The sequence below is a fragment of the Sabethes cyaneus genome, chromosome 2 (assembly GCF_943734655.1).
Source record: "Sabethes cyaneus chromosome 2, idSabCyanKW18_F2, whole genome shotgun sequence".
Classification (NCBI taxonomy): Eukaryota; Metazoa; Arthropoda; class Insecta; order Diptera; family Culicidae; genus Sabethes; species Sabethes cyaneus.
In genome coordinates, this window is record NC_071354.1 from 5,747,683 (window position 1) to 5,771,082 (window position 23,400).

At 43.5% G+C, this 23,400-nt stretch overlaps 1 protein-coding gene across 1 annotated transcript in view; it reads right to left on the minus strand.

Moving 5' to 3' along the window:
* LOC128733583 (dual specificity protein phosphatase Mpk3) overlaps positions 1–23,400 on the minus strand; it is a 52,881-nt gene that overhangs the window by 18,626 nt on the left and 10,855 nt on the right. The gene's annotated exons all lie outside the window — the stretch shown is intronic.

Below are 23,400 nucleotides of genomic sequence, written 5' to 3' on the forward strand. Positions count from 1 at the left end.
GTGAAGGTTCCAAACGATGTTGCTTACTTTTGTTTAACAGCGGGAATGGGCTAATGATAGTGTTGTACATTCATCTATGATGTGAGTAACGGACCCGGGAGTGCAACGTTCGTGAACAAAGCAGATGTTTAAACACTGTGTCAGCATTGCCGTAGTTGCCCCATTGCCAACTAGTGAAAATACCTGATGGATTACAATATAAATATTTCGAGCATGCTAAACTAAACCGACGCGGCGCGGCGGTGGTGTGAGCAATTCTCATGGCCTCCGCTGCTGATGTCACCCGGACCGGTGTACACCACACAAGTTACGATCCAACCGACCGGGCACAGGTTGCTACGATATCGATTTTTCTCGTTTCATTCATACTTTCCGTGCTCGTGCGTCGCGTGGGTTTTGCACACAAACGAACGAACCAACCAGCGCAGCAGGGCTAGGGTGAAGACGGGCATTGCCGCAGCTAAACTAACCACAGCAAAGTAAATTATTATAAATTGGAAATGTTGTTTTTTTAATTCGTTAAAAATTGGTCTCGCTGAGTGCGTGGGCGTTTCAAAAGATTTTCATTTCTATTTTCAAATGTTTTCTCGAGAAAAAATTATAATTTCACTCCAGAATTGAGCTTGTGGATAAACTAAAAATTCGTTTCACATTGACAGCCATAGGCTGGAGTTTGCTTTTTAAATGATATAATAATAGTTGTACGTCAAATGTTTAATTGTTTTATAACTAAAATTGAATGCAAATTGCATAAAATTTTGTTTTGTTGTGATGGGAAAGCCCTTAATGTTCATCTCAGTAAAATTACTAATATACCGTTAATGCGAAGAAAAAATTTCACGTCGAATGATATAAGATGTATGTGATAGGCAGGGCCTCAACATTAATGCCAATAAAACTACTAAGAAACACTTGAAATTGTTAAACGCTGTCAAATACTTTGAAGTATTTCTTGCCAGAGAGCTCAATTGGAACACACATTTAGAGCAAGCAGTAAACAAAGCTACAAATGCTCTGTAGATAGGGTATGTTGCTGCTTCGTCATATTTGCCTATTCCCGTCATATCCAACATAAATCATTAAAAATATCAGCATTTTTATGACACACAATGCAAAACTAGTCATTCCCTAATATTTTAGTTTGTTGTCTATCAAACGCGATCAATCAAAGTGAGCTAAGATCTATTTAAATGCTTTTTATCATTAAATGAGTCTTACCAGCCAAATTTTCTACGTTTTTTCGAGCGATGAACAAGAAAATGTCGACTAATCGTTTTAATTTCCGTCATTCATAAATGAAAATAACTCACGCAAGGCATTGTCGTTATTCTACAGCCTGGAAAACTTGCCTGACCTGCAGAAATTTTGCAGAATAATATTTGTCATGCCGTCCTACACAAATACATGTGCGTTAACTTCGTAAACATCGTGATTTTTAGTTCGGACGATGAAAAATTTTGATGGACGGATTTTAAAACGGTACGACGAATTTAAGAAATAAAGTCAGTTGCGTAATTTCAATAATACGCTTTAATAATCGCTTTTCAGTGATTTCAAAGTTCACGGATCGGAAGGTAAGCGTGTTTTAGTCAAATCAGCACAAGAACTTTTGGAGTATTCATTAAATCCATCCAAAAAATGATGAAAATTAGAATGGCTTTACTTATTACGACGGGAATTTCACGAAAAATGATGCCCAGAGTGTGTTCATGAAAAAAAGTTTGCAGTTATATAATGTTTTGAACAATAATATTTTTATTGCCGTTGGACCTGTGGTAGGACTACGTCTTACCGCAGGTTGACGAAAACATACTTCCACCGGACGGATAGCTCTTGACGGACTTTTTAAACATAAAATGGATGCAATTTTTGATTAATAATATTCACTCAATTTCTAACGCATTTACATTCAATTTTTTCATATCAAAAAAGGGTCTCGATTTTGGCACGGTTTCGATTGTTGCCCAATACGAAGTCCTACTGTACCTTTCTTTGAACCTATTCGGCTGTTGTGAGAACCAGGATTACCTATATTTCGTTGGTCTGGTGGCCAAAAACAAACGAGAAGGTTACCCCAAAAAAGCTAGAAAGATTTCGAAGGCTAGCGACCCTTTTAATAACAGGTGTAATAAGAAGTACACCATCGAAGACATTTGATGATTGACTTTATATGCTTCCATTGCATCAGCTTATACAATTAGAAACTGAAAAAAAGTGCTGTGAGCTTTTGATCCTTATGAACTATCTAAGAATCTCTTTGAAGGCGTTCTTACAGGTCATCTCAGTATTCTAAAAGCAACTAGTATTAATTTTCTTGTTATTAAGAATGAGGACTGGATGGCAAAAAAATACAATTTTAATCAAATATTTCGTGTATTTGAACCTAGGCGTGAATCTTGGGATAATGGTGATCCCGATCATCGCTCAGGTTCGATGGTTTTCTACACAAATGGTTCTAGAATGGACAATAAAGTGGGAGCAAGAGTAACTGGGCCAGGAATTGACATGTCAATTCCAATGGGCAGATGGCCAACCGTGCTTCAAGCTGAAATACAAGCAATTCTAGAATGCACAGCTGTATGCTTGCGTAGGAACTATAGACATTCAAGGGGGCCCTCCCAAGCAACAATGTGAGTTTTATTGTACTGTTATGGTGGTTTTCAAGACCAATTTTGGTCTTAAACGCCATCATAAGAGTGTAATAAAGCCCAAATTGTTACTTGAGCTGTAGCCGCAAGGTTACCGAGTCTGCCTTGACAAGCGAGTGGTCGTGGGTTCGAATCTTAGTAGAATCAGGCCATTCGATGTAGAGTGATATTAGCATGGCTTTATTCTCAGGCCACTCCACATCCTTCCTACTGCATTATGCATTTACTAACAATGAAAGCCTCTTGCCAGAGCATGTTATAAGAGTGGTATTGCTTGAGATGCGAATGAAGCCTTTAGTTCAAGGGCAAATTATAGCATGGTCCGCTTCCTGGTTCTGGGAACGAGATTGGTAATGCATAAGTAGTAAGGAACACATACATTCACACATACACACCCTCACTCTGTGCTTAACTTGAGCCTTTAGCCGGGACTGGTTATAAGAATGATACTTGCTCGAGGTGCGAACGAAGCCTCTTGTCCAAGGACAAATTGTAACTAGTCTCCGCACTTCCTGGCTCTAGAGCTAGATTGGTTGAAAAGTAGTAAGAAGCGTAGAGGGAAAAAGGGGTGAAAACACACCGACACTTTAAGCACGGATAATAAGCAGTTCGCTCACTCTATAGCGATACTGCAATAACAACGAAGTGCGAAACAACTTTTTTTTGGGAGTTCATTTGGTGACTCAGGGAAGGGTGTTGTTTTAAAATTTAAGCAGCGGCGTGCGAGAGGTTTGCACACACTCTCTTCGTCCCCGCGCGTGGTGCTCAGAGACTCTCGGTCTTCGGAGCCATCAACCCTTGAGCTGCTTGCTGCATTCTAGAACATGCAGTTCGAAGCAAACAAAAACAATGGTAATAATGGTCCTGAATGACTTCCTTATGGTACACTAGAAGGGCTCGTAGAGAAATGTGTGATTTGTCGTTTTCTAATTCACACATGAAGAAAGGTTCCCGAGATATGACTTTTACCGTTCAATAATGTTGTTCGTAGCCTCCAGCCTCCCAGCCAGTGCAATCCGAGCACTGCAGATCGTAATTTGATGAAAAGGTTCGATGCCGCCCGCAATACGGTTTCGAAGTTTTCGACTTCGGCAAGGTTTCAGTAGGACGAGCCGGCCGGCAAAAGCAAGCAAGCCGGTCTCTTGAAGAGAACAGCCTGGCTCCAGAACTCATGTTCGAACGCTTTACGAACACATGCTGATCCAATTCGACTGATACAGCAGCCCTGGATAATACTGTACGTCCCCAGAAAACCACAGCTAAGAATGATGATCACATCAAACTGTTGCTTAACCGTCCGTTACCCGCGCTGTTGTATTTTGTACAACGTCTATGAACCGTTAACTTTATCTCGGTATATCTCGGGATTCCAACAAACAAAGAAAGTTGCTGTTTTCAGTAAAGTTGATACGCAGACCAACTTATTTCAAACGGTGGAAAAAGTTTAATAAATTTTGCACCAAGTGGCATTAATATTCGAGTGAATTCTGTTTTAGCACGCCTATAAATCCAAGTTGCCAGTGAGTTGCAGAAGAATTCAGAGACGGGTTGTTGAGAAGCGGCTCGTTGGTAGGAGCCCAAGAAAAGTACCAATGCTCATGCGAAAGCATCTCCAAGCTTGATTGGAATACACTAAGGAACATCTAGACCGGATTGGAGTCGAAAAGGGTAAGAAATAGCGAAATATTCTATGATTTGATGACACAAAAGTAAATTTGATTGGATTCGAAGGAAAACGCCGGATGGATTCGCCGTTCTAAGGACTCTGCTTTCAAACCTTGGTACACAATAAAAACATTTAAACATGAAGTAGCAAATATCACGATCATCCATAAAAGAAAGCGCGAGTCCTCTGAAATAAAAAAACGAGGAGGAACTGTGGGCCACAACCCAGGACGCATGGTGCGCTATCCCTGTCAGCATATGTCGAAACCTTTTTGAGTCCATGCCGTGGAGAGTATGGGAGAAGTTATTCGTAACAACGGATATACCACCAAATATTAATGATTAGGGCCAAGAGAAACAGTTTGCCAAAGAAAGTAATTTTTGGTCTTCTTTTCTGTCGCTTTATTTAGCTTCGGCGTACGATTCTAGCCTAACAAACTAGTCATCGTGTGTTCAAATCTCGACTGGCCGGTGCTGCTATAGAGTCAGTAGGATCGTTCCACTTGCCCCGTAATTGTTCTACGCTCTAACAACCGGCTGCGAAGTCTGTCGATAAAGAAGGGTCAAGTTCTTAAGGACCTGAATACCCATATGGCTTGGCATTTGCTTGAAGGGACAATTTTTTAGATAACCTCTAACGTTGTTTTTCTTTTATAGCGATAATAAACGAGTTTCTTTTTCCTACAACTAAAATCATTCATGTTATTGTTTCTGGTACGAGTATCGCAACTAGGAGTGATTTGATAAGCGTTGATCTTATGCGAGCTGATACTACTACAATGGTACCTCGTCAACGGAATGCAGTTTGTGCCAAAACACCCAAACTCCTCTAGTTATGCCGGATTCAGGCCAATTTGATGGCCAAAACCACGTGAAATAAAAACTCGTTGGACTGGACGAGTGGTATTTTAAGAAAACCGAGGATTCCGTCAAGGCTGTGACGAAAATATAAATAAAATCCTGAAATTAATATAAATATAAATTAAGTGTGTGAAATTAATTCAGAATTCGAAATACACGTAATTGTGCTTGCTTCATTACTCAATGGACCAAGCATTATGACTACACAGAGGGAAGTGCTCACAACGATAATTCATTTGCTTACGACTCGTTTTAGAGGACAGCAACACCCTATTCTACCTTACCTGGCATTACAACGGCAGGCAATACCGGGAAATGAAGTTACGTATAGAAATCGATTTTTCACCCCTGCTGGTGGTGTGCTGCTTCTGCTCACCCCTGCTAGTTAGAAGGAAAGTTCTTTGACGTTTCAAAGCGTCGCTCTGATGCGTGTTCAACTGCGATCCGTCATATCATGGCCTGCTTCGTCAGACGCCCGAATATTTACGTAATTAAACGAGCCGCTTACATCAGTAGCGCGGCTCACGAACGCATAAATTAGCACCGTAACGCAGAGGAAAAATCATAAAGCCCAGCTTAGATAACATAAAGCATAAAACCCACCGTCTTCCCACCACATTGTTGTTTGTGTTCGCAGTCATACCCATTCGGTATGCGAAAATGGAATCCAAAACACGACAGCCTGTTTGGCGTGGGCGTGCAGTCCGCTGCTGAAAGGATAACCCACGAATCCTGGCGGTTCAACTGTGTGCCTGAAAGTTCGTTCCCAGTTCTCTTCTCTATCGGTGGCGTGGGTGTGTACATATAGCGTACCAGCACCGAAGGCTTTCATACTTTTTGCGATATGCAGCCTTCGTTTATATATATGTACAAGAAGGATGTTTGGCAAAGTATTTGTCCACGAAGGTATCCGTAGCCAACCTGGTGCTACTCTGTTTGTACAACCCATCGAACTACCACCGGTTCGTTACATTTTGCTGTCTGGCCGTGGGCGCTTCCGAATATACGCTAACAAAGGACATTCGGCGGCACGGCACACAGGACTACGGTAGGGAAATTGTAGTACATACATAATGTAATCAGAGCATTGCGACCACGTCTGTCCCTATATAGACGCTCCGAACGCCCACGTTCGCTTCTGTTCGCCCACACGTGCTCGATGTTGATTCTATACTTACTACCCTTCAGAAGCACAACACTCTCCGGTCGCAGCCCACGCAGCGATTTGGTTTCTTCTTCCAATGTTTTTCCGGTCCGAGCGGGTGCTTTCCGTTTGGAGTTTCCTTCGTCCAAGCAGCAGCAGCGGCAGCGCGCAGTGCCTACTGCCTACCCGTTTCGTTCGACCGAGTCAACCAAGAACCAAGTGGCAGACGAAGTGGTAACCCCTGGACGAAGATTTTCTGTTTTTTTTTTTCTTTCTTTCTGGGAGTAACCACCAACCACCCACCGCCTACCGAAAGAGCACCGAACGGTGCGGTGCGGTGCGGTGGTGACGCGCTGGCGATCAAAGCCACCAGAGATTCCGTTCCGCTCCGAACAGCAGTATGAAAGACACGCACACTAACACTCACACACAGCCGCCGGTCAAGGCAATTCTTCGTGTGGCAGTTCTAGTTCTAGCAGTTGTCCCGACCCTTAGTGTGTCCACGCACGGTAGCAGTAGGCGCTTGCTTAGAACTGATGTTTGACTTTTTATTTTGTTTCGGTTGACAGTTCAGTTTTACATTTTAGTAAACAAATTATCAGATCAAAATGGACTTTTTTACCGATGTTAATTGTGTATAGTGAACTTAGAAGAGTACATCGAAGGTTTATTTTTAAAAGATTTCCAATCCAAGAAACACTTTTCCAGAACTGATTATTTTGAGGAATCAATGAAACAATTGAATCATTTTGAGGTTAGATAGGATGAAAGACGGACGGACATTTAGTTTCTTCTAAAACGCGAGCAATATATTCCTGTCAATCAAGACATGTCAGCTATCCAAGCTAAGAATTTATTCGCTTATATTTACGGGGAAGGGTAGTTCAAAGGAAGTCGAGGATGTACCCGAAAATTTATCCAACGACATAACATTCGTTTCCTTAAGATCAGCGGTAAAAAGGTATCTAATGATGTAGCCAATATCGATGCCTGCGTCAGTCAATTTGGCCGCATGGTTCGCCGAAATGAATTGACTGCTGCACAACTATTCAACGTAAATGCAAGTGGGTTGTAGTTGTGTTACAGATGCACTTCTTCATCCACGTTTGTAAGTCACGCTGAAGCATAAGCCCTAAATAGAAAAGGTAATAAAGAGCGAATAACCTTTATGCCATGCTGTAATGCAAATAATGAAAATCGAAACAACCAAGGGCTCTCATGATCTTTTGATCGTTAAAGAACATTGTTTTTTAACTCATTCAGTTGATCGATGTTGATTCTGAAAAAAAAAGATGGTTTTTGTAAACATTGAGTAGGATGAAACACTCCAAAATAGGAGTGCCTAAAATTAACAATGCTCATTCTAGACATAAATTATTCTCAAAGTTTGAAAAATAATTATTTTTGTTCAGTTCTTCGAATTCAATTTTAGGAATGTCGTCACACGAATTCGGAGTAAAATTATCCGCATCTATTCTCAACCATTGCCGACAACCGAAAATAATTAACTGCGCAATCAATAATGTCCGACTCCTCTGGAATAAAAATTCGCAGAATTTGGCAGGATCGACTACTACTTTTAGAATTTTCCTTTGGGCGATGATGGAAAGCCAGGTTTAAGTAAACTTAACTACTCTGTCCTTTATCATTTGTCATAAAAATATCTTCTGTTTCTCGGGTTTGGGTGTTTAAAATTTCATGGGCCACCACCACTGCTGGCTGGCTGCCGGACGGCACGAGACGAACCACGAGAATTCGCATCGCTCGCTCTGACGTCTCTGCCTGCGTGCACATTTCGCTGCGGCAAACACGCAAGAAGTATAGGCACTCGTCCCACGCGTCTTCGCCGCCCGGCTTGCTTGAAGAAGCTCTTTTATCAGAAGCAGCGGCGCGCAATTCGCTGCGTATCGGAAAATGATACGCGTGCGAGGCATCCGTCCTACTTCGCGCCCACTTTCAGCCAGTGCAGTGCCGAGTCGGTCTATCTCTCTCTCGCTAAGGCTGGGCCGTGATAGACGGCTCGGGTGGGCGTTGGTACCTTCGATTACGAGATTGACCGAACCGATTTTGTACTGTACGCGGCGCTTGCAAGGTCAGCTAACGTTCCTTGTTTGAACAAAACAAAACACGTCAGAAAAAGTTCTTAAAATGTCACCGTTTTCGAATGTGAATGATTTGCTTAACTTAAGTGCAGAATGCACTTAAAGGATGATGAAATCATTTCGAACGTAATCTACTGCAAACCCTATGGCATTAAAGCTTGGCCACCCATACTGAAGTTTACTAAAAAAAAATAACAACAATGACGTAACCTCAAGCGCAATCTAAGTAGCTTGGAGCGTTTGCGTTCGGTGTGTTTGCGCGAATGTGAGTGTGTTTTCCCCACGGCCCACCGGCCTCGCAAGATTCATTGAGCACAAATCGAAGGCAACCACCAACCGCCAACCCAAACAGCCAAACAGCCAAAGAGTTGATGAATGATTGGGAGCACGTTTTTCCGTCCGTGTTTGCCGCACACCGCCACACACTGTTCTAGCTGTGTTGTGTTGTATAATAAACATACTTACGGCGGCGGCGGCTGTAATTGCCACTGTGCCAGGAAGCAAACTGCCGGCAGGCAGCTAAGTGGAAGCGAAAGGAGCAAAAAAAAAAAAAAAAATAACGCCGCCAATGAGCTAAAACACAACTCTAAGTAGTGGCTGCGAAATTCTAGTGAAATTTGGTCGAACGAGCGAGTCGGTGAAATTAGTTTTACTAATCACGATGACGGGCCTTTTCTTGCTGGGAAATTTTTTGCCGATAAATGAGATGGTTTTCTTTACGCATAAGTACAATCAGAAATACTCGAGTTCTAAGTTAAAAGACAAGTAAATATGTTTTATAATTTAATCGGTGCTCACCCTGCGATTAAATGAATTTGGCAAATTTTCTGATGCAATCTAGTATGCTATGGCTTTTGCATGGCCTCATTTTCAGAGGTTATTATTTGTTTTCGAGTAAAAAGATACTGTGTCTGTGACTGTCAGAACTGTTTTTCAATAAACAAACACAGTCCGTTTATGACGTAGTTTGAATTTGTGCAACATAGATTTCACTGAAAGGGTATGAAATGGGAAGAGTTACACAGCAAGGAGTGTTGAACATAGCTCTGGTTCATTCAAGTCCCTACCTAGCACCTTCTCGAGGTTTTAAATCAAACAATGACGATCTATGGCCTTGGCCATACCTGAAAATACTTCATGGACATACTGGAGCAGCTAAGCTAGGAGGTACAAGCTTGAGCGCCTGTTCCCCAGGTGAGGAACGGCTTAAACAGTGTCTGCCTCATAGCGTGCGGCCTGATAGGCCCATCAGCGGGATGCACGTATCATAGCCTAGGTAAAGTAGTATACTGAAACTCTCATCTACTACAAATAACGGAAATACGAAACGGATCAATTGGTATAGGACACGGCAAAGAACAAGGTAACTCGTTAAGTACCTGGAAGGTCGGAGCATTCCATGTACTGCCATGAGCTGGCTTGTTTACTCGAGAGCTACAGGACCTGGGATGCAAGCCGTACCAGAAACGCAAGGTTCAGTGGGTAATGGAGCCTACATCGAAGAAGAGGCTTGTCAGAGCATAACTGATACTTTTGCGCTTTTGGCTCGTGAAGTTAAGGAAAAATATTGCCTAAATAAGCGATAACTGTGTAAGGAAAGGTCCTAGAGATTTGCAATCTTTTGCAAAAACATGTGTTTTGAGTCTTTCAATAATCGCCTAGAACCATATACTCTTGTAAAATACAACCAACATACGCTATATATGAAGAACTAATTAAACTAATAAAGAATTTCCAAATAAAATGCTCTATAGCTCTGCACTCGATAGAGTGCCTTTATATTTTCGATAACTTTGTCGAAGAAACCATGTGCCTATCTACTAACACAAAAAAATGGACGTATATCGAGCCTTTAGCGAACGCGAAACACATAAAACGTATGCTTGCCGTACTCTCATTTGGGTGGTTGGGGACAAGCGGAACCCCTTACAAGTTTATAGTACTCGACTTAAGCTTTAAGATGAAGCACTGATTTCATAAATCCACTTGTCCCATTTTACCCCACGGACACGTGAAGCTATGGAAATTTATAGCTTGAATATGCGATAACTCAGCAAGTAAAGATCCAAGAGACTTGAGGTCTTCTGCAAAAACGTCTGTTTTGAGAGCTTCGACAACTGCCTAGAACATTGTATTCTTGTAAAATGCAACTAAGAAAAGCTAACTATGGAAAATCAATTTTTAAAGAAGTTTTAAAGAATAGGCCCTATAGTTCAGCACTCGATAAAGATAGAAATTTTATTTCTTCAGCAAAGTTGCTTGTTTTTACAATATTTACAACTTTTCCGAAGAAACTATGTCTATATTTCCTAACACAAAAAAGTTATTTTTTATTTTTTTTAGAGACGGCCGCGAGGGTGCGCTGGTGACTCGCCGTCGGAGTGAGGAATTGTTCCGTCCTGTCATTGGAAGACATGGCCTTCATCTGTCGACCAACGATAACGGTCTGAGGCTTATAAATTTTGCCGCAGCCAGAGGAATGGTCAGCTGAAACAACTACTTTCCACTTTCTAAATAGTCGAAAACACACCCGGAGGCATCTAAGTGGAGATTCTAGAATGTTCGGTCTTTTCGGGAACCAAATGTTGACTCTATTTTGTTATGTGTTAGATTCGCGCAAGGTTATCGAACGCGGCGAAGGCTCGCATAGAGAAGACGCTACATTGCAACATCCAGCGGTTGACGACAGATGGCCTGATTGTGGAATACGCCAGAACGTGGCTGTAAGAAGCAATTCACCGGATTGTTGCTAGGATCTGTGCGGAAGAACAAATGCCGGAGGAATGGTTGGATAGCCTCATATGTCATTTTTTTTAAAAAAAGGACATCGACACGAGTGTAAAACTATCGAGGCATTACATTGCTCAATTCTACCTGTAAGGCGCTCTCCTGTATGCTGTTCTGTAGACTGAGACCGTTTTAGGGGAGTTTTCTTGAGATTTACTCCACGATGGATCAGGTTTGCACACTGCGTCAGTTACTAGACACTTATAATCTCTTTGTAGACATTAAGACGGTGTACGATTTAGTCAAACGAAATGAGCTGTAGCAGATGATACTAGAACTTGTTTTTCCGACGAAACCAGTTACGTTGATTCGTGCGACGCTACGCTAGATGGGTCAAAATCATGCGTCAGAATAGCGAGTGAGACCACAGTCAACCTCAGAGTCAACCGAAGAGCAGTGTAAGCAGTAGCAAGATTGGGACTTACCTAATTAACACCGCCAAAACGTAATACACGATTGCTGGCAGGAAATGTAGGTCCGTCCAAATTGTGTTGGTGGTGCCGAGGTGGAGCCAAATTCCACTTGATTTATATATACCTTGATCCACTCGTGACTTGTGACAATGACGTAAGCCGCGAAGTAAAACGAAGTAAAATGGAGTTCTTGAGATCTTGAGATTAGAATGGCAACAGAGCACCGACAGTACTGGAGGACCATAATTCGTACATATTTCTAAAGGCCAACACATCCGCTACCTGCACACCGGTCAAAAGCGAATTTGGGTTTTACAATAGCAAGAATGCCCGAAATATGTTCTTTTTCCCATTGCAGTTGGCCGGTCAACTTTTCCTTTGGTCAGTAAACAGTTTTCCAGGATAGTGCAAAAAGCCAAGGATAAATGCAAAAAGAAGTATTATGAGAATTTATTTCGTTCAAACAACCATAAACAGAACTGGACTAACCTAAACAAAATACTGGGAAGAGGAGCCGATAGCTCAACGGAAATAAAATTATCAGTAAATGAACGGTTAACTAGCGGACAACCGGCAGTGAATGCATTCAACGATTTCTTTTGCACCATTGGACCCCAGCTTGCCTCATCAAAAAACAGTCGTCGCAAAATCAACAAACACGATACACTCACACCACTCAATGCTTCGATTTTCCTACGACCCACTACAGAGCACGAGCTTGTAATCGAAATCAAAAACTTAGACGTGAACAAAAGCTGTGGACCAGATGGCATATCAGTAAAATTCATCAAGGACCATCATCAGATTTTCTCAGTGTTGATGAGGAATGTTTTTAACCAGTCAATAAGTGCGGGAACTTTCCCGGGCTATTTGAAAGTAGCACGTGTAACGCCTATTAATAAAAGTGGATCCAGAACTGACGTCAACAACTACAGACCAGTATCTATACTATCGGTCTTGAGTAAGATATTAGAGAAACTGATTGCGACTAGGCTGCTTAATTTCTTAAACGATCACAAGATCCTGTACAGTCACCAATATGGATTCAGGGCAGGTTCCAGTACACTAACAGCAGCCAGTGAGCTAGTTGACGAGATTTATACAGCAATAGATTCCAAGAAACTGGTAGGTGTACTCTATCTTGACTTAAAGAAGGCATTCGACACTATGGACCATGAGATTTTGCTGCAGAAGCTAGAGTATTATGGAGTCAGAGGAATTCCAAATAGATTCAAAGCTGACATGGGGTGATCATGTGAACTCGTTGCAACGGAATATTACCTCAATGTGCGGCGTACTATGGACGGTTTCCAAATTTCTACCATCCAAAGCATTGATAATTATGTATCACGCGTTTATACAATCTCGACTACAATACCTAGTCTCCATCTGGGGAGCTGCAACGAAGTCTCGACTAAAACCATTACAAACCGTGCAAAGCTGCTGTATGAAAGCTATACTTTAAAAACCGAGGTTGTACTCAACTGCCGATTTGTACAACATTAGTCCTCGGTCAGTGTTACCAGTAGCTGCTTGGAGAAAGCTCCAATGTTTGCTTCAGCTTCACAATAACCTGCACAACCAAAAAGCGCATCACAATCAACATCTGGAACGCCCGTCACATGTATATTCACTAAGGAATCCTGCAGTTCTGCTTATGACGCGAACACATACAGAAATGGCAAAGAGATCGGTTTCATGTTTTAGCAGGAAGTGTTTCAATACCTTACCCAGAGCGTTGAAGTCAGAGCAAAATACAAAAAAATATAAGCAAGCCGTTATAACGTTGATAAGAACACGGATTCGTCGATATTTGATTTAAAACAACCATACGTCCATCGTAACATTCAACCAAGTGCTATCTCTCCATATAACGATCTCATATCCATATAACGAACGCGTATCTCTCCATACCACGAACTATCTCGTCAGCTGCACAAATGTGGACCGGGACGCACGCAATAAGGCACTATGAGAGCCCCTGCTGGCTCTGACCCAGTCATGACCCTCAGGATTAATCACCATAGCCATACCGTATCCAGCCATCAATGTCGTCCCGGTCTTGTAGTCGGAGTCGTGGCAGGGGTCTCTCAGCCTGTACCTTCAGGCAAGTACGCTGAATATCCCAGATCTTTCTGCCCCTGAAATGTTTTTTGCCCATAGTTCAGCAGTCAACTGTCGGAGCTCAATTGGGATGCACACAACAAGGTCCTTGTTGGATCTGAACCAGTCGCGACCCTCTGGACGAATCATCATATCCGTACTGTATCTCGCCGATAATGTCATCCCGATCATATGTCCATTGCCATATGTCCATTGTAACATCAACCTAAGACTTCGCACATCTCGCCATACCACGATCCATCTCATCTGCTCCACGAATGTGAACCGGGACGCACGCAACAAGGCACTATGAGTGCCCCTGCTGGCTCTGACCCGTGACCCTCAGGACGAATCGCCAAAGTCATACTGCATCCTGTCATCAAGGTCATCCCGGTTTTGTGGTCGGAGTCGTGGCAAGGGTCTTCCAGTCTGCATTTCCAGCTCAGCTGCACGAATGTGAACCGGAACGAGCGCACCAAGGTGTTATGAGAGCCCCTTCTGACTCTGACCCAGTCATAACCCACAGGATTAATTGCCACAGCCATACTGTATCCTGCCATCAATGTCGTCCCGGTCTTGTGGTCGGAGTCGTGGCAGGGGTCTCTCAGCCTGTACCCTCAGGCAAGTACGCTGAATATTCGGGATTTTTCTGCCCCTGAAATGTTTTTTGTCCGTAGAGGTATGGTTACGAACCCGCTAGAGCCCAGTACTCCGAAGTCATCAGTCAGCAGTTGGAGTTCAACCGGGACGCACGCAACTAAACCCTGCTGGCTCTTACCCAGTCGTGACCCTCAGGACGAATCGCCATAGTCACACTGTACCCTGCCACCAATGTCATTTCGGTATTGTGGTCGGAGTCGCATCGAGACGCACAGAATAAGGCACTATGCGAGCCCTTGTTGGCTCTGATCCAGCCGTAACCCTCAGAACGAATCACCACAGCTGTACTGTATCGTATATTACATCCGGTAGTTATGCAATTAAGCAATTGTTTTTATTTTTTGTTAAATGTGATAATTATGCACTTCCTTAAAAGAGTTCTCACTCACTGGAAGTGCAATCCATTGTAAATGAATTCAAATGTAAATGTTTCACTCCCAGGGGTTTTCCTTCTCCCAATAAATCTTATATATATCTTAAAAAACCCGCAGGGATTGGCCTATTTCCTTCAGTACATTTAGGGATACAACCACCGGGTTGGGTAGTCCACTGTGGAAAAACTAACCGGACGATAAGGATGTGTGAAATGTGTGGCCTACGAAGTCGTTAGAAAGCCATCGTTCACTGCTGGAACTTGTGCCTCTTTACAGACTGTTGGATAAGATGCGGTCTTTAGCTAAGCACCTTAGGCTTCCAAGGCTTGAGACAATTCACGAGCATGGGATAGCGGTTCAAAGTGTATATGACCACTTAGAAGCCTGAAGCAGTAGACCTCATCTGACGAACACATTCCTGCTTTTGGAACTGATTAAGGAATTACTCGCACGTAGGAATATGGAGTGGGCGAATTTCCGAAGGTAAAGCTCAACACTTCTTTCCGGGATTTCATAAGCGCAGGGGTGGTATCGGCTAGTAACGTGACCCAGTACACAGCCACAGCCAGTGAGGTGCAGTCGAAGATGAAGAACAAAAGATTAAAACGTATATTAACCGCGGCCGGAATTGCTACAGGAAAGGAAGACAACAGGCGAAGAAGTGTCTGCAAGCGTCGCGACATCGGATGCGGGAGTGTGACACAGAAAGCATTGCAAAGTAATGAACTTTATCCCAGCTGCCTAAATATGTACGACAGAAAAAGCTGTCGAAATGCCAGTCAGGTTGGAATCTGCGGATGCATCACTTTCCAGCATCATCCGCTACTTCTTTCCAGCCGCAACAATGCTCCGTCCGGCAGCTATGATCTATGGGATCTCTCTAAACGCATTGCTTGTATGAGAGACTGTCCAAAACGTGACGCTAATATCATCATCGGAGATGCAAATGCTTAGCGGATCAGGAGGGAGAAATTCTTCCGTCCTCTTACTGGAAGTCACCTGTCGACCAATGATAACGGTCTGAGGCTCGAACATTTTTCCGTACCCAGAGGAGTGGCCATCTGAAGCACCTACTTTTCACCTTCTAAATATTCGAAAACACACCTGGAGACCTTCAAATGGAGCCTCTTGTATGTTACGGTCTATTTGGGGACCAAATCTCGTCGTGTGTAAGATTCGCGCAAGCTTGTCGAACGCGACGAAGCCCGTGGAGCCACCAACATAGGTGGGGGTTAAGCAGGCAATAAGTGAGATGAAAAACGCTAAGGCTGCTGGAAAGGACGGTATCTCGGTAGAACATGGTGCCACATCTATGCCATTCGACGGCCCTGCTTGTGATCTTCTGCAACGCTGCATTCTTCCGGCTCTACAAGGTCCAGACGGTTCTAGTCCATACTAAATCGTCGAATTCAAGATACCGATATACATAATCATCAGGCATTCAATTTATTCTTTCATATAATCATATAAATAATGAATTGTGACAATTCCTAGTTTACCGCACTTCCTTAAAAGAGCAATTAAGCTCACTGGAAGTACATGTATTGAGAAAAGATTGAAGGTTGTGTGCCTATTGGAAAAAAGGCTTAAAAGAAGCTTCACTCCAACGGGCTTTCCTTCCCTAGAAGAAATAAAATAAAATTAAAAAAAGACTTCTAAAAGCGGGGAGCGAGAGGCCGTACACAGCAATCCATTGGATCATTGTCAAGATCTGGGAGGAAAAACAGATGACGGATTGGTTGGATGGTCTCATTCGCCCTATTTTTAAAAAGGGACATCGATACGAGTATAAAAACCATCGAGGCATTACATTGCTCAATTCTACCTATAAGGTTCTCTCCCATATCCCATGTTCTGTAGACTGAGACCGTTAGCGGAGTGTTTCGTCGGTGAGTGCCAAGGTGGTTTGCTTGAGGGTCACTCCGCGACGGATGAGATGTTTACACTGCATCAGTTACTAGACAAGTTCTGGGAGTACAATTTGCCGACACATCATTTATTTGTGAACTTCAAGGCGGTGTACGATTCAGTCAAACGAATTTAGGTGTGGCGGATAATGCTAGAACCGGGAATCGGTTCGGGAAATACATAGGAATTCATCATTCGACGGCGTCCGGTGTGGTGAAGCCATTCAAGGAGACCCCAGACGACCCAGCGGTGGTCCTGGTCAGGCAGCGGCTGAAAACCGAAGGTAACTGACCTGATGAAGACCAGGAAGGTGTCGGCCAAAAGTGTTGATTCGCGATGCGGCAAAGCAGCCGGATGTTTCCTTCTAATTTGACCAAAAAACAGCTAAACGTGCCGGCCTCTACATCTAGAACTTCGCTCGATGGACAAGTTACAAGCCAGACTGCGTAGAACTTACTACAGCAATTAAATTATTGGAGGAAAAGCGCCGAGTAAAAGTATCAAACAAATCAGTTTCCCATTTCCCATAACCTTATCAAGGGCAAGGTGCGAGCATTCGGTAATGAAGAGAAGATCCAATGTAGCAATCAAGTAGAAAATTTAAAAACCTAACCTAATGTAGTGGTTTATTCCCTGAGCATTTGTAAAAGAAGCCAACTTTTTGAATTTTTAGCAACCATTTTTGTGTGTTTCATTTGTTCGAGTCTTTACCAATTTAACAATAGAACAAATAGCATCGACTTGTTTTGCAAAACGATATCAAATGCTTGGACCAACGGTCGTGCGCTATCCTCATCGGTAAACTTATTCCCTCTGATCCCACCCGGCCTGCTACTTTAAAGTCACAAATAACTCCGAAACCGGAAACTGCTTCTCAATTGATCAATCATTACCAAGAGATGCTTGATAAGCTGGAATCAGTTAGCTCCGTACCCAACAATACGAGTCCGGCAAAAACTACTGGAACTAAGCTATCGCAGTTAGCCTCTCAACAAATAATGGACTGATGCGGTTTATTATGGAACCCCGCAAGTATGAGGGGAACGTGCTGCTCGAGTCACAGGTGCTTATAGGCAGTACCTAGCTTATAGGATTGGTGAAATACTAAAACTGAAGAACAACTGGCGGGGCGTACCGTTAAAAGCAAAATTAAAGCCACGTAAGCATTGCAAGGATTGAGTTCTGATAAAAGTTTTTCTAAGTAGGAGAGTTTAACCAGGGTTTCGTCATACGTGCATGGGATGTGATATGGATTGCGATGCCGTTATAATAGGAACTCCCCGACGAAACACTTAACCATGACCGACCAAGAACAGGTCAAGCAACATTGAAAAAAAAAACACGTTCTACCAGCTGACACTCTTCGTCGACGAAACGGGTATTGTGTAAGGGGATGGACAAATAGAGACAGCGACGAATGTGTGTGCTGTAATGAAGTTTGCAGTGATTCTGCCTAAGCTACGATAGCATGGTTTCACTTCTTTCCGTCTGCTTAGCTTTGTTGGAAGGAAGATACAATAACGCTAAAATTCTTCCTTCGGTTCGCCATATGGGCGGTGCATGGGAGCGCAAAATACGCTCCGTAAAGCATGGTCATGTTGGACGCCTACAGTAGTAACCGGAAGCTGGACGAAGAGCCGCTTAGTACGTTGGTCATAGAAGCTTCTTCCTCGAGCGGCATTCGACATCTTGTGGTGGAGCCGATGTATAACTCAGAAGCGGTGTAGAATTCATGGAGTATAACACAACATTAACTAGATTGCTTCTGGAGACGATGGATCTGGGAGATGGTTCCAATGAGAGATGAATCGGTGAAGAGAGAATCATTCTACCGGGTGACCGGGTGCTCATTGTGGCCGATGCTAAGCGGAGCAACTAGATAAGAGGGCGAGTAAATTTCCAATATCATTGATGTATATCAAAAATAGAAGAGGACCTATATATTACTTCCTTGTGGAACTCCAATGTTAAACGGGCAAACTACTCTGAACATCGCTTAAGGATTGCCTTTTTTTCGGGCAGTGGTTTGTTTACGAAACTCAAAAACATCTTGTTTAGTTTTTAAAATGAGTTTAATGACTTTACCGAAGTGATGTCTTATTGCACATGACTGTTAGTTCCATAAGCAATAAGACAATCTGTACCAAGCTTCGGCGGAATTCCTTCCAGACAACGTACAAAATTCCTTTATGAGCGACCCCTGTAAGCAGCGAGCCTGTGCGAATCTGCTTTGCTCGTTCGGAAAGTCTCGAAACGTTTCCCGTTTTAGTTCCCACATTTTTTGCTACTTTCCGAATTCGCTCTCGCGTGGTTTACTATTTTAATTTACCACGAAAGTAGCACTCTTAATCAGCTAGTTATTCCATTAAAGAGACCAGACAGACTATAGTTTTCCATTCTTTGTTTCGAGAGTAAACTCTACGCGGGTTTTGACAATCAATTTTACAGCAGCAGAAGCAGAAGCTTGCTTATGAACAGGCAGGCCGGCCGGTCAACCGGCCGACCGGGCCGGAGGGAACCGGCAGCACGGAAAGCCCACTGCTTCTTTGACTTGACGCCCATGCTCTGTGTGCTTCGATGGATTTTGTGTGGTTTGTTTGTTCAATGTTTATACTCTACTTTCTGGCAGGCAGGCAGTCACGCCACGCATCAGCAAACAGCGAGCGGCCAACAAACGGACACGGACGCGGACTCCGGAGTCCGGTGCGGGGATGACGTCATTGCAGCAGCAGCAGCGATTCGTTTGCTTAGAACGCGCGTCGTCGTTCTGAATGGTCGGGTCGGAGGAGTGGCTGTGGCTGTGAGTTGGGTGCTGGGGGGCGGTTGGAAACGGGGCGGCATGATGGGTAATAGAGAAACGTGTTTTGTGTGGGTTTGTGTTCTTCTTCTTTCGGTCGGTCGGTTACATTTTGCGTCATCGCTTTCACTGAAATCGGTTTTCGGGCGTTGTAACTTCACAAGAATTTTTTCCGAGCTTTAAGCTGCTTTCGTTTGGGTCAAAAGATGTAGGTGTTCGGACTTGAAAATGAAAATTCTGCTTGTTTATTCTCTCATTCGATGAAGTGTTTGGTTTAAACGGAATACTTTGCTGTTAAACTGTTAAAGCCCAACAGTAATGATGACGTTGCAAAAATTTGACAGCTTTGGCATCATAATTTTGAGTTTTCCAGGCAACTTTGATTATAACGTTGGTTGAAGTTTTTTGAAAACGTCAGCAAAATGCTCGGTTTAAACTACTGGTTTCCCTTCGGTAAACCGACACTGCCAGCAACTTTCCCGGAACGCTTCGTAAAACATTCGTAACCGCTGACGGAAATTGAAATTAAGGATCGTTTTTTTCGGTTACGTTTCCCGTCCCGACCGCCAGAACCATTTATCGTTAGCAGCGGACGAAGATCAATTCGATTTATTATATTTGTGTTTTGCTTTCTCACACACTGAAGCCCCACAGCGACAACTCGATGAAATGATGTTTATTCGTGTATTTTTTTCTTTTAACACCACCACAATAGCTTACTGCGATGGGTGCTACACGTTACGACAATGTGCTTATCGTGGCAGAGTGTGAGAAAGCTAAACTGGTGTGGTTCGACCATGCTCTAGCCAAGCTAGGGTTAGGTAAGCCAAAGGTCTCGCAGCAGTGGAATGAATGTGACGAATTTCATTCATGTTTTTGCTACTTCTCCACGGCATTTCTGTCTTCTGTGCTGTGCAATCGTCGAGCCAGCAGAATCCACTTCAGTTGGCAGGCTTTCTTTCGTACACAGCATATAGCAAACTTGGCCAAACGAAATTCGAGTCCTATACTGGTTGTTGGTGGCTGCGGAAATTTTCCATTGCTCGTGCGCTTTCGAATAGGGCGCAGCGATTATCGATGTATTATTTCTGCTAAATCTTGTATTTTAAAGATTCATTCAGTTCAACACGAGCTGGATTCATTTCTTGCCACTTGACTGACAGCACTTGAAAGTACTTTGAAAGTTTAACCTTCATAAGTGCAATTTAGCAATGTGTACCACAGCTCCTCCAGCAGGTCTGAATAATCTGGAAATTGGTTAGTCTACATAATCAAATCGTTGTCGGGTAATCACCATCACCATCATCATCATCATCCACAACATCATCCGTTATTATGCTCATCCGGTGCAAATAATACACAGCCGTCCCTTATCGGGCCAGCTGTTGCTGATAGGAGACTTTACCGGGGCCATAGCAAGCGGGGACTGCGTACTGGTGCAGTTTTTTTTAGTTCAAACGTTGGATTGTGCAAAAAAAAGCATTTGTGTCAATTCGATTTTGCACCCAAAACACCTACATAGGTAGGTGTTCTAATGTGCCAAATTCATCAAACTGCCATGTCCCATGTTGGCCTTGAAAATGTCGAACAAAAAACAGAATGTAGTAGGTACTTAGGTTTGACTAATCATTTGCTGTTAACTATGAAAGGTGCGTCACCTATTTATATACACCTTGTTATCTACATTTTGCGAAGATTGTGAAAGGCTCGTTCGGTCTATGTATCTCTAATTTATTGATTATGATTGTGTAGAAAGTCACACCCCGACAAACGCGTCCGATCGAGCTGTACTTAAATAGTGCTTCTGTACCTCACCGAGTGACAGCGGAAGTTGCTTACTATCTAATCTTCCGGTGCATGCAGCTGGTGTTGATCAATACGCCGGTCGGTTGGTCGGTCGGTCTTATCACTGAATAAACCTTGCTCCTTTCATTCATTGGTAGTTTGCTTCCTCTCTAGAACCAATCAGCGCACTATTATAGATCACATTCCGTAGTCGCATACAGTCGGTTAGATAATGGTGTCAGCTATTTGTTTTTCGCTGTAGGATGGTAGGATGGTAAGAGGGCGGCCCACAAGACCCGGTCAGGCCAATTTTGCCGCTGGCACGCAGCAGAGTAACTGTGTTGGCGAAAGGAAATGGCGCAATTGAGCTCCAGCTCACTCCCTCTCTCTCGCTCTAGCTTTTTCTATCTCTGCCATAGCTCCACGCGAGGGGGCGATCCGTGCCGGTGGCCGATCGGATGCAACAACGGGGCGGATAGTTTAGCACAGTGCAGTGGAGGAAAGTTTCGCAGCAACCGACACCGGATCGTGGGCTACTTCGACGTCTTTGCCCGTCGTATTCGTCAAACACACGAAAGTTGGGGCGCGTAGGTTTTCTTTGACGAAAACTGATTGCTGTTTTACCGGCCAGCAAGTTGTTGCGCGAAAAACGTAGCCATGGTAACGTAGAAGTTTGCTAATATTTTATGCAATCTTCAGCACCCAGCACGGGGTTACGAAATAGCAAGTGTCAAACTGTCGGTCAAGTGTTTGTTTTTTTTTTCTTCTTTCAAGTATGTCATTTTCCGGTTGTTGTGGCACAAATTATCAAATATTATGCGTCGGTGAGTAAGCTTACATTTGAGTAGCAACTGTTGACCACACATCACTTTGTCACCGTAAAAGTCAACGGCTTTAGACCACCCCCTCATCTTCGCCACTTTATTCGCAGTTTCCGTTTTGTAACGCATGTTTCTCGTCCCCAATCGTGCCGAAGCACCGTCGACTTCAATATTTTATGAATGAGTCCCCACGGAGCGGCGAAGTCGCCACAAAAGGGTAGGTAAAATACACCACGACGTAAGCGGACGGCTCTGCGAGTGCGAAGGGAACTATCGTCCGTCGCAGGTAGTGTGCGAACAGTGCCACAGCCACAGCACAGCACAGCTGCAGCGGAAAAAAGCCGCACAAACTGCGACTGAATGAGTTGCAAAGTGGCGACAGCGACGACGACGACGACCACACGAACGAATGAATGAGCGGATATCGTTTCGTCCTTCGTGCGTGTCTTCCCTCTCCGCTGCTAGCTAGCTCCTCTGGTGAACGTAGGTAGGTACGTACCGTACGAGCCAGCCAGCGACCTCGCGCATTGATCCACGTACACGTAGTAGACAACAACCTAGTAAGCAGCAGTAGGTGCCGTGTTCGACGGCGGGATGTTTAATTTGAATCCGTTTACTGCGCGCACTGCGACCCCTCGCGTCGTGCGTTTCTTTGACCGATCGACCGGTGTTGTAAGTTCCGGTGGCGAGGTTTGCTGCGATCGGTCAGCGCTTTTTGATGTAAGCTTTTTTTCTTCGAATCGTGGGATAAATGAGTGATATTTTTTTTTTATTGCGCAGTAAAGTCGCCTTTTACGCGAGGGATAGTAACGTAAAGCGCGTAGGAAACCGCATAAATTTTAAAAATTTGCGTGAAAATTGCTCCACCTATGTTTTATTATTCACTAGCCGAACCCGGTGCGAGTGTTGCTACAGTAGAATCAATATATATAGAATGCCAGTGTCGCTGCAGTGCTCATAGTAAACATCACACATTTGAAAATTACGTATTTACACTGTATGCGCATATGTGTGAGTGATCGATTCGAAACGGGAATCTGATTGTCAAACTAAAAAGGCAACCAAATAAAAAATCCTTCTGCTTTTCCGTAAATCACGTAGGATAAATCACCCGATTTGGTCGTTTTGGGGTATTTCGTCGGCAGGAAAATTTTCTATTGGGCAATTTGACAATGTAGTTCCCGTATCCAAGACACGAACCAGCAACATGTTTGCCACCAAAATATCCATGAATCACCAGCGACACTGGCATTCTATATATATTGATTATACTGTTGCTACGCTTGCAACTGAATGAACGAATTTTCAACGAATTTCAAATTTTCACGCCGA